Raw genomic sequence first — 14,508 nt, forward strand, 5'->3', positions numbered from 1 at the left:
CAAATTGTAATTTTTGTTCAATTATTCTCTCCAAAGTTTCAGTGTGACTCATGAGTTTAATCCCTCAATAGTTGTTAATCACCTTTCTTCTTAAATATGGAATGTAATAATCATAAAACATATATGTATATATTTAATATGCACAATTATATCATATATAATAACATTAACTATATTTGAAATATATAATTAGTGTTTCCATCTTCCATATTCTTCCATGAGATGGACAATGGGAGGATGAAAATTTAGGTGACTAATCTTGAAGTGGATGGAGTGACTTATGAGTCTCAAGAGGAGATAGACAATTGTTTTGTTGCCCACTTCAAATCTATTATAAGGAGGCCTCTAAATAATAGGGTGGAGTTGGAAGGTGTTATTTGGCCAAGACTTTCTGAGGAAAAGAAATGATGGATTGAAAGACACTTTGAGGATGATGAAATTAAACATGATATATTTTCTATGGATAGATTTAAAGCACCAAGGCTAGACGGATTTACTATGGCTTTCTTTCAAGATTGTTGGAATATTATTAAAGAAGACTTGCTTGAGGTCTTTAGAGAGTTTGAGGAAAGCCCAATAATAAGTCGAAGAGTTAATGCTTTGATTCCATAGAAGAAAGAGGTCATTCATCCAAAAGACTTTAGACCTATTAGTTTGGTGACTAGCATTTACAAGATTATGGCCAAGGTCTTGTCATTGAGGATCAAAAAGGTGCTCCCCTCAATTATCAATCAAGCACAATGTGCTTTTTGTTCAGGGGAGACAAACAATTGATCAAATTTTAATAGCAAATGAATGTATGGAGGAGATGTGAAGATTGGGTAATCAATGATTCATTTGTAAATTGAATCTTGAAAAGACCTATGATCTAGTGGACTAGAGTTTCTTCTTAGAGGTGCTCAAGAAGTGTGGATTTGGGGATAGATGGTGTAAATCGATGAAGGGATGCCTTTGCTCCTATCTTTTTTTCTATTCTAATCAAAGGGGTAGTTGATGATTTTTTCCCAGCCTGGTTGTTGATGTTCTTAGTAGACTTTTATCAAATGCAGATAGGGTTAGGCTATTAAGAGGATAGAGAATAGACAAAGATAAAATTCTGGTAACCCATCTTTAGTTTGCAAACGACACTATCATCTTTTGTGAGGGTTGTTATTTGGTGGGAGTGAGAAACTTGAACAATCTGATTATACTCATTGAGAATGCCTCTAATTTGAAAATCAATTTTGAAAAGAGTTGTGTGGTTGGATAAAACTTGGATGAAAGGGTATTGGAGACTATTGCTTCCTGCTTAGATTGCACCTATTCCAAGTGGCCTTTGACCTATTTAGGACTTCCTCTAGGTGCCAACCCAAAGGAAAGCTAGTTTTGGAACCCTGTGATGGAAAAGTTTGAAAAAACATTGGCGGCTTGGAGGGGGAACTACATTTCTTTAGGGGCAGAGTAACCTTAATAAAAGCTACACTTGTCAATCTGTTAATTTATTTCCTGATAGTCTTTATGATACCTAATAGGGAAGTCAACAAGATTGCAAAAATTGATGAGGGACTTCCTATGGGAGTAAAGGGAAGGAAAAAATGATCATTTGGTCAACTGGGAATGCACCAAATTAAAAAAGAAGGGGGGCTAGGGCTAGGATAGATAGCTAAGAAGAATGAAGCTCTTCTAGGCAAGTGGCTTTGGAGGTGGCCCTTAGAAAGAGAGAGGTTATGGCATGAGGTGGTGCCTAGCATTCATGACTATTTTGAGACCGTTTGGGATGCAGGAGTATCTCAATGAGCTTTACTCACAACCCCTTAGAAGGTTATTTCAAGCACCCTCCTTAATTTCCTCAAGTATATAAGGTATGGCGTCTACTCTAGTAATTTTGTTCTTTTTTGGGAAGATATTTGGGTGGGATCTTAACGACTAAAAGATCATTTCCCCTTCATGTACTTTATCTCCCTCTTTAAAAATGATCATATTTCAATATCTGCTCTAGTAATTCTGTTCTCTTTCTCCGCTAGAGACTGTTCTATGGGACTACAGTGCTCTTCTTAAGAAAGTTAGTTGGATTGTATTCTGTTAAAAGTTTGTTTATGCTTTCACCTCTAAGGGGAGGCAACATCTCATGCTTCCTCATAGGGTGAATGTGCATTTCCTTTCTTATTAATAAAACCATTATTCATTTATCAATATATATATAATTAAATTCATATTTTTTATTTTAGTTTCAATTTTATATTAAACATAATATTTTAGGCCAAGAAAGGCACTTTTGGGGAAAAATAGTGGGGTTGGTCACTTAGGAACATGTAGGTCTCAAAAAGTTACCCAAAAAAAATCACCCTAATCAAACACTTGAACACAAAATTATGGCCTCTAGAAGTTTGCATCTATGTTTAAAAAAAATATATAAAAAAACTGGTTGATTTTCGAAAACCAAGAAATTTACCGATTTTTCAGTTGGACCATCTAGGTCAACGGTTTTGGGTGGTTTTTTTGTCACTTTTGGTTTTGGGGATATAATTGAACTAGCCAAGTGCCCGAGTCATGGTTCAACTGACTAGTCCAGTCCAATTCTCTAAGCAATGGAAAAAAGTATTAATTTAAATATTCACTGCACTTAAGTATTTGTTTGTAACAGTTTTATGCCTAGCATGTTACATACTTCTCTTCTGATTGCATGTTTCTAAGGAAAAGAGTAATTTTTTTATGAACAATAATGGAGTTTTATTAACACAAAAAACTGATTCAGGATTACAATCTCATACAAGATCCCTTAGAGAGGTACAAGCCGCAACCTCTCCTACATAATGCAAAGAAACTAGGAAAACATTATAATTCAGTTATCCTTACTCTATCTTTAATTTGTTTATTTTGTCCTAGGTGCAAGATTTAGATAAGGGTATAATTCTGTTATCTTTATTCACTCTATCTCTAATTTTTTATTTTATTCTAGATGCAAGATATGACTATATTTTTTTGAAGAATAAAAGGAAAATTTTATTAAAAGGAAAAAGTATTACAGCAAGAAGATGATAAGATATCATTAAAGGGAGAGGACAACTAAATGACCCAACAAACAAACTACAAGACCCCTTAAACAACACCTAAAGAACAAACATGCAACTTACATGCCAAGACCTCATACTAAACTGGACTCAAACTAAAAACCTTGAAACACCTGGTAGAGACGCTCAATCTTCATCCATGATCTCATCCTCCTAATTTGAAACTTCCTTGTCCCAAGCTTCTCCTTACGACAAAGCTTTTCTCCTTAACTTCTCTTCCCTCTTTTTCCTTTCAAATTCCTCAAAGGCCCTCCTAGCGAACTCTTCACCACCCCAAAAATAGAGACCCAAACTTTTTCCAATCATGACCTCTCTATCTACCAACTTTTGAAGAGTCACACTGCATGAAGCATTATCCTTAAACTCATTCACTTTGCACCTTGGTGTTCATACCAAAATTAGAGCCCTGCCCTCTCTTGATGGCTTGAACATCCTTCCCCCAAAGAGAATCCAGTACTTTATATGGCTTGATGGCTTGACCCCTCACCAATTCATTACAATTTTGTACTTTATATGGAAAAAGAAGGTTTAGAGCCTTAAGAGGATATAGAAGCCTATAGTATTTTCTAAATTTTATAAAAATGGCAAATCTCTTAAGTTACTCTTAAATTTTAGGAAATTAACCAACTCTAGCCCTATTGTTTAGAGATTTCTTTAAAGTACCCCTAAGTTTTTTAACAATTAATTAAATCCTCCCATGTTGTTAGCTTTTCTTAGTGTTCCATCACAATCCATTCACATGTGACAACATGTGATGTATAAATTGTTTTAGAACTCAATATTACACTTTTGAGGTTGATTTTTCCCCCATTATTCTTCAAATTTTCAAAATAAAACTCAACATCCACCAAGCTAACAAGAACGCGGTCTTCAACCTTTACCTAAGTGAAAGCCAAGAACAGATAAGGGAATTTTTCCATTGTTTCCTGTGATATTGAGGCAAATGGACATGGAGCTAATAAGAGCTAAGATGGAATCCTCAAAATCTAGTTTGTGGGTGGGAAATGATCTCTCCTGTTCACCTTTCAGAGGTCTTTGCAGCAACAAAGAAGGGAGATGATCCCATCTAGTTTTTGATGTGGACATCTCTATCGGCTGGAAAGTTTTGCCAATGTAGAAAGTTTTTGATGTGGATAAGGTTAACAAGGTGTTATTCAAATGTTGTAGGTTTATTTGCATGTTTTATTTTGAAATTTTAAAGAAGAGTGATGGGTAAAATAGTCTTTTCAGTTAATTTGTTAATGAATGCTGACAACAGGGGAGGATTTAGTCAATTGTTAGAAAACTTGGGGTACTTTAAGGCAATTTCTAAACCGGTGGAGTGAGTACATCAATTTCCTAAAATTTAGCGGTAGTTTAAGAGATTCACCCTAAAACAACTTACAAAGTGAATGGAGCCAAGAAGAGCGTATATCCAAAACATAATAATCTATTTACTTATATCTAGGTAGAAATCAAAGTCATAATAACTTGTACCCTCTTTAAACAAGTAATACATAAAACACTACTTCCATAAAAAACAATATCAACATGATGGACCACTAATAAGGGTAACTGCATACTATGTCCATATTTGTAGAATTTAATTTTTACTTTTTTGTTGTACTATAGAGTGTAATAAGAATGAAATATTGTAACATATTACATTTACATTGCAAGACAAATTATACCCTAGCCAAAATATAGGCTAGCCTTAGTTTAGTTAAGTTCCATTTGGTCCATAGACAGGATCAAAATCAAAATTGGAATCAAAATCAAATTCTGATTGTTGTTGTTTGATTCATTTGGAGTCAGAATTGGAATCAACTGAAAATTTTGAATTTTTTTATTAGTCTATTTATTATTTTATTGTTACATTATTAATATTTTATGAATATATAATTTTTGTTTTATTAGTACTTTGTTATTATTACTTTATTAGTATATAATAATTAATATCTTATTATTTATCATTAATTTATGAATAATTTATTAATATATTATTATTTTAGTATGACTTTAATAATATTTTATTACTATATTTTATTAATAATTTATTAATTTAATATATTTTATTATTATCTTCTTATTAGTTTATTAATATTCTATTATTTTTGTTTATTATTTTAAAATTAATTTATTATTATTTAATAATTACTATTTCAGTATTTTATTATTACTTTAATTATATTATATTAATACTTTATTTGTACTCAATTATTTATATTATTTAATAAATAACATCTTTTCCTTTTATTATTACTTTGTTATTATTATTTTATTAGTATATAATAATTAATATCTTATTATTTATCATTAATTTATGAATAATTTATTAATATATTATTATTTTAGTATGACTTTAATAATATTTTATTACTATATTTTATTAATAATTTATTAATTTAATATATTTTATTATTATCTTCTTATTAGTTTATTAATATTCTATTATTTTTGTTTATTATTTTAAAATTAATTTATTATTATTTAATAATTACTATTTCAGTATTTTATTATTACTTTAATTATATTATATTAATACTTTATTTGTACTCAATTATTTATATTATTTAATAAATAACATCTTTTCCTTTTATTATTACTTTGTTATTATTATTTTATTATTAGTTTATTAATATTCTATTATTTTTGTTTATTAATATTTTATTATTTTATTATTAATATATTATGATTTCATTATTATTATCTCATTATTAATTTAATAATATTTTATTATTTCATTAATATTAGGGTTTGGGTTTTTTGTCATGAGTTCTTTACTTCTCGACAAACTTTGGAATGGGAATCCCATTCCCTAAGGGGGCCTAGAATGTCCATTTCCCCATAAGGGGGAACCCATTCTTGGCAGAACGGGAATTGGAATCCCATTCCTGCTAAGTGAAGAGTTGGAATTGAAATAAGCCTTTCCGATTCTAGGCACCTATTCCCAGAAACCAAATGGACCCTTAAGTTTGTGGTAGCCATAATTGTCAAGGTAACACCTGGGCAACAAGACACCCTTAGAGGGTTGCCTCACCTAATTGCAAAGCAGTTTTCTTATTAGCGTAATGAAATATTTTTATTTTCTTAATTTTTTTGAGATTATAATTATAAAATAGATATAATTAAACTAAAATATTTATTTTGTCTATTTATATACTAGTTTTTTTATTATTTTCATATTTGTTAGGGTTTAATCCACACACACGTTGCTAAATGCTGTCTTGAACTCTCAAAGACTTCAAAGCCTAAACCAATATGTCAAAGGAAGAACTTAAAATTTTGTCTACTCAACACATTTCTTTACCTATAACAAAAATAGGGGTTTAACCCCTATATTTTTCTGAATTTTCTTTTCTTTCTCCTTTTCTTCTCATGGATATGTTAATTTTTCATAGTTCAAAATAAAGTTTATACTTTTTTATGAAAACTATGAATAATTATTAAGAAAATATGGTTGCTAATTGCAATGGAATATAGGGAACTACCCTAGGGTATATGATTTTACTTGAGAAAACCCATTCCCTAGGTGACTAGGTGACCCCTGTCACCTAGCTTTGCCACGTTCCATTCTCAATGAATTGGCTTTTTGACCAAAAAGAAAAATGAAAACTATGTTGTCAGTTGCTTTTACATGTAAAGAAAGACAACCTTTTTCAAATAAAATAAAAAAAACTTGGACTACATATTATGTTACATGTAGCTGGGTGTGAAAATGTAAAACAAAATGATCATTTTAGAGGGTCATCATTTCCACCATCAAAAATACTAATCTTCTAATAAATCATTATCATTATTAGTTGTTGGGTTCAGTTATGTCTCATGCCCGACAGAAAAATGCATTGGTAGTATCCATATCGACCAAACTTTGATTCGTATCATGTTTATTTCAAGGTTTTTTAAACTAATTTGGACAACGAACAGGTTAGGGGTCCAGTTCATAGGTCGAACGGTCCAATTGTTCGAACTGAATAAATAGCCCGTTCTAACAAAAAATAAAAAAAAAAATTCAGATAAGTACGAATAGATTCAACGCAGATTTCTGAATTCCACTGCAGACCTATAAGCATTCAAAATGCCAAATACTCCCACTCTATGCACCAAAGCCTGCCTATAAATCGGCATCAATTCTGAACTGGCACCTACTCCATTGCATTTTGGGCCTAAAATTTCTGACCTTAAGCTGAACTGCCATTCTTCCAAAAAAATAAAAATAAAAAATAAAAACAGGCCAAATTGTTGAACAGTTCGACTGCCCAAGTCAACGGTTTACAGACTAAATCAATTGTTTGGGGGAAAATAACGCTTCTGGAGTCAAACTGAATCAGTCACGGTTTCCAGTTTTTCCGGTCCGATCATCCAATCCAGTCCGGTTTTCAAAACCATGGTTTATTTTTTAATGCAGATCATTAGTAGGGTCCAAACCTACAAAGTAGTAAGTACGGGTACGTAAAATGACCCATTCCAATTCATACCGAGTTTGGAAGAGTGACTTTTATAGTCACTATCTCTTCTTCTACTCAGGATTTAAACATGTCAAGACTCCCAAATACTGATTTTAAATTCCCATGAACAATGGAATTGATTTAGATCAAAGATATTAATGGTTTGTTCTTTATCTTTTAACTTTAGGAATTATGGCATCAAAAAGAAATTTAAAATAAATCATAAGCATTGCTCAATTGATTGAATGTTCTGGTACTCTTTTTGGCCGAAGAACAGAGAAAATCAATGGGGAAATTTCATTCACAAATCATAATTAAAAAAAAAAAAAAAAAGCATAGGTAGAAGCTCGACAAACCAATAATTTTATGAGAAGAACATAAAACAAAAGGAAAGATTAAACATAAAACAATAATGAAGTGAGCAAAGCACCTGGGTTTTTTATCCAAGATTAGAGAATCTGGGATAGAATCCATTGACAGATTGGAATTGGATCAAGCTGTTCGAATCGTCAACTGGAAGAAATAATAATGCTATTTTACACAATAAAACAAAAAAGAACAACAAAAACAAAGAGAAAAAACTACAATCGTAAGATAAAATGTCACCTACCTCAGTTTTGGATTCGTTTGAAGAGACAGCTGCAAAAATGGGACGAAAAAATGCCAGAATCCATGTCTACCAGACCAGGAGAATCCATGACTTGCCGGCAGGCTACAAAGAAGAAAGCACATAGAGATTAGAACGTAGATCTAGTCTTAGCGTTGCCTGAGATGGCGTGAAAAACGATCGGAGATCCGAACGTTGATGGGCTTGACGCTAGAGTGGGTAAGAGAAATGAGCTCCGCTCTGACAAGTCTCCGACTCCTTTTCTCGCAAAATGTCTCATTGTTTTCCTTTCCCACCGGGGTCGCATTGCGTCCCTTGTTTTGCGGTCGTCCCACATCCTACTCTTTCCTCTCTCAACAATCGAACACATGGAATATGGAAATCTTCCTATACGTATTTTTATGTTACATGAGCCAAATTGAAGCAAAATGAGCATTTTCCATGCATTATGTAAAGTTTAATAAATAGGAATTCTTTAATATCTGCAAGCCTTTCTGATATAAAATAATATTTTATTAATAAGGGTAAATTGTTAAACCTGAACTTTAATACACAGTTGCAAGTAGACCCCTTCTGCTAGAATCCTCTAAACAGAGGTACGAAAATGTTTAAAATATCCATACAGATACTTTGACCAAAATGTTTATTTTCTAAGTTTTTTTCACATATGAATTGTTACCCAAAACCCTTTCCATCTCTTTTATGAAATTGATTTATTTTTCAAATTTGCCCTTCATACCAATTGTTTAAAGTTAAAGGTGCAACTGCGTTAGAGGATTCTAACATAGGGGGTCTTTTTGTGAAAATTTTGGAAAATATTTAATGTGATGATTGAAGGGATCAAAAAGAAATGTAAACATTATATCATTGTCCTAAAAAAATATTTTAACTAATAGAAATAGTTAAATAAATAATTTATTAATTTAAGATAGTTAGTTAATTAATTCACATTTAATAGAAACATAATTTATATTAATATCAAAGTTTTTTTTTTTTGTCTCCAATAACTAATCTAAATTGAACCAATATACAAACTAACTTAACCACATGAAGGTATTAATAGTCTAAGTATTTTTCTTCAATATAAACTGTAGTTAGATTTAAGCTTTTTTCAAATAAATCATGAAAGACTAAAGACTGTTTGGTTGAAATATTTTCCATAAATCTTTCAAAATACCATAAAGGCTAGAAAACCGTTTTCTAATGTGATGAAAATATGTGCTACATATACATGAAATGTTTTGTGTATAAGCCAAATGTGGAACCCACATACATGTCTATATGTGCATATCATACTTGTAGGCCCAACATGCAATTATCACAAATGAGCCCCACATGCAAGTCCACCTATGCATACCCTACATTGTGGACTTCACATAACATATGTTTTCGAAAGTGGGCCCCATAGATATTGGTTCTATGTTTTGATTTTATTATGAATCTACTACTCACATGGAACATTTCTCAAGAAAAGATTATTCAAACATTTGTTTGGAAAATATGTTTTAATGTTTTATTCAAAATAAGAGAACAATGCATGGAAGCTATTATAGCAATCAAATTTTCAGATAGAAACAAAAAGATATTAAGCCCTTATTTGTTTCACTATTTTGCAATTTGGCAGAAAATTGTATCAGCAACATAGGTTTCCAGTCTCTTCTTTGTGCCTCTTTTTAAGAACTCTGACTTCTTATTTATAACAATATTTGGATTTCCATTGTAAATCACTTGAAAATAAAACCCTCATTGTGAATCATATACAAACAAAACCCCCATTTCATATTGCGAAATTATTCGGCCATAGAAACAAAAAATAAACATTTTCATTACCAATTGAAGAAAAAAAAAACCAAAACAAATGATGAACAACGGTTGTATGGGGGTTGTACCTGTCACGCTAAGAAATCTCCATTGTTCGGTTTTGATGAATTCTTTGCAAAAGGCAAGAAACATTAGGCCCATGGAGAAGAAGAATATGGGAGGACTCACCGCATGTTTGATTTCAAAGGTGTTAGTAGGACTATCCACGGTTTGGTTAACCAAAGCATGACACTTTTTTGTAAACTGAACCGGTTGTATCGGTTTTTCCAATTTTCCAAACCAAAACTGAACTGGTATCACCAGTTAACTGGTTTGTCAGTTTCGGTTTTGAAACGGTTTGGTTCTTCACTTTTTTAGTTTTTTATATTTATAACATATATTATACAAATATATGTATAATATTATATAATAAATAATAAATGATATATAATATATTATAAATATTTGAAAAATATATATTATATATAATATATTTATAAATAGATCATTATAAATATAATATAAGTATATATTTATATATAATACATAGAAATTATGTGACATATATTAAAAATATATATACTGGTCGGTCCGGGTAACTGTCAGTTTTTTATAGGTTAACCAAAAACCGAACTGCTCCTTCAGTTTTTCAAAAATCCTGAATCGACCATTTCAGTTAACCGCATTTCGCGGTTCGGTTTTCTCGGTTCATAGATATTTATCGAAGAAAGTCAAAATTTGCCAAGCATGTGCATTGTGACACATGCTCGAAGAAGAGTTAGGGGTGAAAAAGATGGGAATCTTTATTTGAAGGTTCCCAAAAAGCGCAAAATTTGAGCTTCGCATGTATTTTACGCGAAAAATCTATGACTTGCCAAACAAACCACAATTTGAGCCAACAGGCTTTCAAAAGCCAAGAAGCCCACACGGAAAAACCCAACCAAATTGGTTTATATAATCTAGCGAAGGCCTCGTTTGAGGCATGGTCTTTATTAAGCAAAATATGAGTTGAAGGAACTAGTGACATTTTCAATTAGACAAAATCGAATTGATCCCAACCCAAACAATATTTTTCGTTATGTATTGTTAGAAAAACTTGTATTAATTCTTTTACTATGTTTATTAGTTTTTATTATGGTTACGTAAATGCTTTTGGCCTTTAAATGCTCAAATCCCGAATCTTATCAAATGCAACTCTGCATATTCAAATAAAAGTATTTTTATTCGATGGAAATGAAATACATTATTTAAAATTGATCCAAAAATAAAACCATTTTTCTTATTCAAGTGGTGAGTCAATAATTCAACCCTTTAAGTCAAATGGATCAATTCGTGATATAATAAATAAATACTAAAATATAGGACCGCAATTAATAATCAAACTGTAAACACCCCAAGGGCTAAGTGTCACTACGAAATTTACCTTAAATAATAATATATATCTTATTTAAACCTAAGAAACCAACCATATATAGGACGGCAATGTCCAAGAACCAAGAGTTTCATAAAGCAAAATCTATCAGCTTAACCAAACGAGGATCAGACGATGGACTTTCGCCAATACCAAGGTTTGCCAGCACTTTCGGAGTCCACCACCAAACAAGGGACAGCAAAATTAATAACGTCTTGGCACAACCAATATTACGTTAATAACTTCTTGCAACAAAATTATTAAAACTTCACGATGTTACTGTTTAGCAACAATATAAACATAACACACACTTGCTTCACCATTCTAAGATTTTCCCATTTCCCAGCAGTGCACAACATCTTACACCCGATCGTCTTTATTGATTATTCTCTCTCTCTATACCTTCGTTTGATCTCTTCGGCAATACCAGTTCTATATCATCCAAAATCCTAAACCCTACTGTGTGCATTCTTGCGATCTTTTTATTTTAGTTTTCTGTGTTCCGATTAATCAATCGGACAATAATTTTATAATTTTGGGTTTTGCAATGGGTCGTAGAAAGATCGAGATTCAGAAGATTCAGAGCAAGGAAAAACTCAATGTTTGTTTCTCCAAGCGTAGGACTGGGCTGTTCAAGAAAGCTGAAAAATTAGGCCATCTCACTGGTGCCAAGACTGCCATCGTCATTTTCTCTCCGGCTGGTAAGATTTTCAAATTCGGAGATCCACTGGTCGATTCCATAATCGACCGCTACCTTCTCCTTCATCATCCGAACCGGCAGCGCCCCGAGCCAACATGTCTAGCTGTTGAAGATGATACCGTAGACGTTGATTTGGATGGTTTTGGAGATCAAATTCGAGAAGTTGAATCTGCGTTGATCAAAGGCAAGGAGAATGTGATGAGACGCATGTCGGAGCAGCAACAACAACAGAAAGAGTCCGTTGTCCCTTCCTCATCCTTGATTCTTGATGAAAATTTAGTTGGAATTCCGCCTTCTTCGTCCTCATACTCGTATGTGCATGATCTGGGAGTTGGTGATTTTGAGAATCCAGATGAAGTGAAGCAACCTGGATTAGATTTGGTAGTTGACGATCTTACAAGTGGAATTGAAGATGAACAAACCTGGTTGGAGGAACTCTCATGGGACCCCAATATGTTCTTCGATATTGATGAGTTACTTGACACCCTGTCTGACCCGCTACCGCCAGAAGAATCCACCGATCAAAATCAGCAACAACAAGATGCAGAGTGGTTTGAGCAATCACATTTTGAGACCTCCCCAGAATTGCGATCTGAATCTGGTGAAGCCCAAACAGATGTGGATGAATTGTTGGCAAGCTTTTTCTGATCATCATTCAAATTGATTATGTTGGTACACAGTTAACATTTTCCATTTTAGCATTGGAACTTTGACACGTAAGTGATTTATTGTTGTAATTTGCAAATTATTTAGTGCGAGGTATGGCTTACTGCGTTATTGGGTGTACACTGTTACTCTTCTTCTCTACTATACATTGTACTGTTGGTATGGCGAAGGTAGAAATGGCAATTTGACCCATCTCGTGGGGACTAGAATGTCAATTGGACCAGGTTTGGTCCAATGTGAGTCCATTATAAAATGGACCAGGTCCAATTCAATTTAATGAATGTTTTGAACCAATTTGGACCAGTTCAATTCAATGTCTGGACCGTCCAATCTGTTCAAATTCATTTTGATTTACATTGGTTTCAAACCAAACCCAGTCCATTGACACATATTCTTATCTCATATCAATAGACAAGATATTGGCTTAATCCAACCCAATCCAATATAAATTTGTTATAGACGGACCAGGTCCAATCCAATCTAATAAATATTTTAAACCGGATTGGTCCAATCCAATATGTTTTGTTGGTTCATCCAATCCGTCCAAATTGATTTTGGATTGGATGGGGTCGAATCCAAAACCAGTCCATTGACACCCTTGGTGGGGCTTAACGCAATGGGAGTGGTTTTTTGACCACTAGTTGGGGATGGGGAAATTCAAATCTCTAGAATTGGGGACAGAAAGGGGACGATATTTGTGTGTGTGTGTGTAACACATGAATTCGAGCTACATTCTTTTATATCTATATATCCAATTCAATTGAAAGCTCGTAAATCAGTACAAAACCAGCATACATTTACAAAATTAAACAAAAAGCCAAAAAATATATATTATTAATAAAAACTAAGGTTCCATTTGGTTTGTGGTCAGGATTGAAATAAAAATTCTTCAGAATCGGAATTAGAATCACCTATTCCCCCACAGGTTCCAATCTGCTACCCACGAGTTGATCCCACATTCCTACCCAAGACCATGATTAATTACAGTTTTACATTGGGAACATCTCCCTTATCATTCATGGGAGATGTTCCCAATACATGCAATAGTGTTCGTGTTCCGTATGTGGATGTGGGAACAATTTGTGGATAGAAAATCGAAGTGTTCCCCACCTGTTTGGTTCAAATGGTAATTGGAATTGTGTTCCATAAAATATATGCATGACTTTCAATGAGGGTTAGAATTGGGTAATTAAAGAGAAATAGGGTTGAGGGTTTAAGTCATTTGACTTTTTCTTTTCTATTTTTGGTTGGCTGGAATGTGATCCTCGTTGGGAGAGTCGGAATGGCTATTCTCAAAAGGGGGAATGCCATTTCACTAGAAGTAGGAAAAGGAATCCCATTCCACCAAACTAAACAATTAGGTCATACTAGTTCCGATTTCAAACTGCCATTCCTTTGAATCAAATGGATCCTTAGTTCGTTGGAGTTCAAAATTCCATCATCTCTTCGATTATGGCAAAATTAATGAACACCAAATCCAACTTAAATGGATCATATTAATTTGTTCCGATCTATTTGTTTGTGTATTCACTAAAATTTGGAATGTAAGTAGATAGAAGGGAGATGAAAAATATCAAATTAAAACCATCATACATATATTTCTAGCCATAAAGGGAGAAAGCTAGAATAGGAGTAGAGTTCGTTTATAGAAGCTAGATTTCAAAACTTTGACCATTTTTACCAAAAATGAATAAAAAAAAAAAAGATATGATACTAGTACGTGGTCCCAACAGCTATTGTAGTTGTACATCCGGAACATTCTCGCATGAAGGACAAGGGAGATGTTCTTCATGTACAGCGGGATTGTAGACGCAAGACTGCAATGACTATTAGGACCGTGTTGTTGG

At 32.8% G+C, this 14,508-nt stretch overlaps 1 protein-coding gene across 3 annotated transcripts in view; it reads right to left on the reverse strand.

Annotated features, from left to right (window-relative positions):
* Positions 1-8,439, reverse strand: part of LOC148871462 (PH, RCC1 and FYVE domains-containing protein 1-like) — an 80,191-nt gene extending 71,752 nt beyond the window's left edge. The window contains exons 1-2 of one of the 3 annotated variants that reach the window (XM_088973736.1): positions 8,088-8,439; positions 7,908-7,990 (exon numbers count right to left, since the gene is read on the reverse strand). The gene's annotated coding sequence lies outside the window, so the exon portion shown is untranslated. Of the gene's footprint in view, positions 1-7,907; positions 8,009-8,087 lie in introns of all 3 variants that reach the window. The other 2 variants (XM_088973733.1, XM_088973737.1) reach the window with 2 other exon arrangements.
* Positions 8,440-14,508: the final 6,069 nt, after the last annotated feature.

Source organism: Nelumbo lutea, chromosome 2, assembly GCF_056320005.1.
Source record: "Nelumbo lutea isolate HS-2025 chromosome 2, American lotus-T2T, whole genome shotgun sequence".
NCBI classification, from domain to species: Eukaryota; Viridiplantae; Streptophyta; class Magnoliopsida; order Proteales; family Nelumbonaceae; genus Nelumbo; species Nelumbo lutea.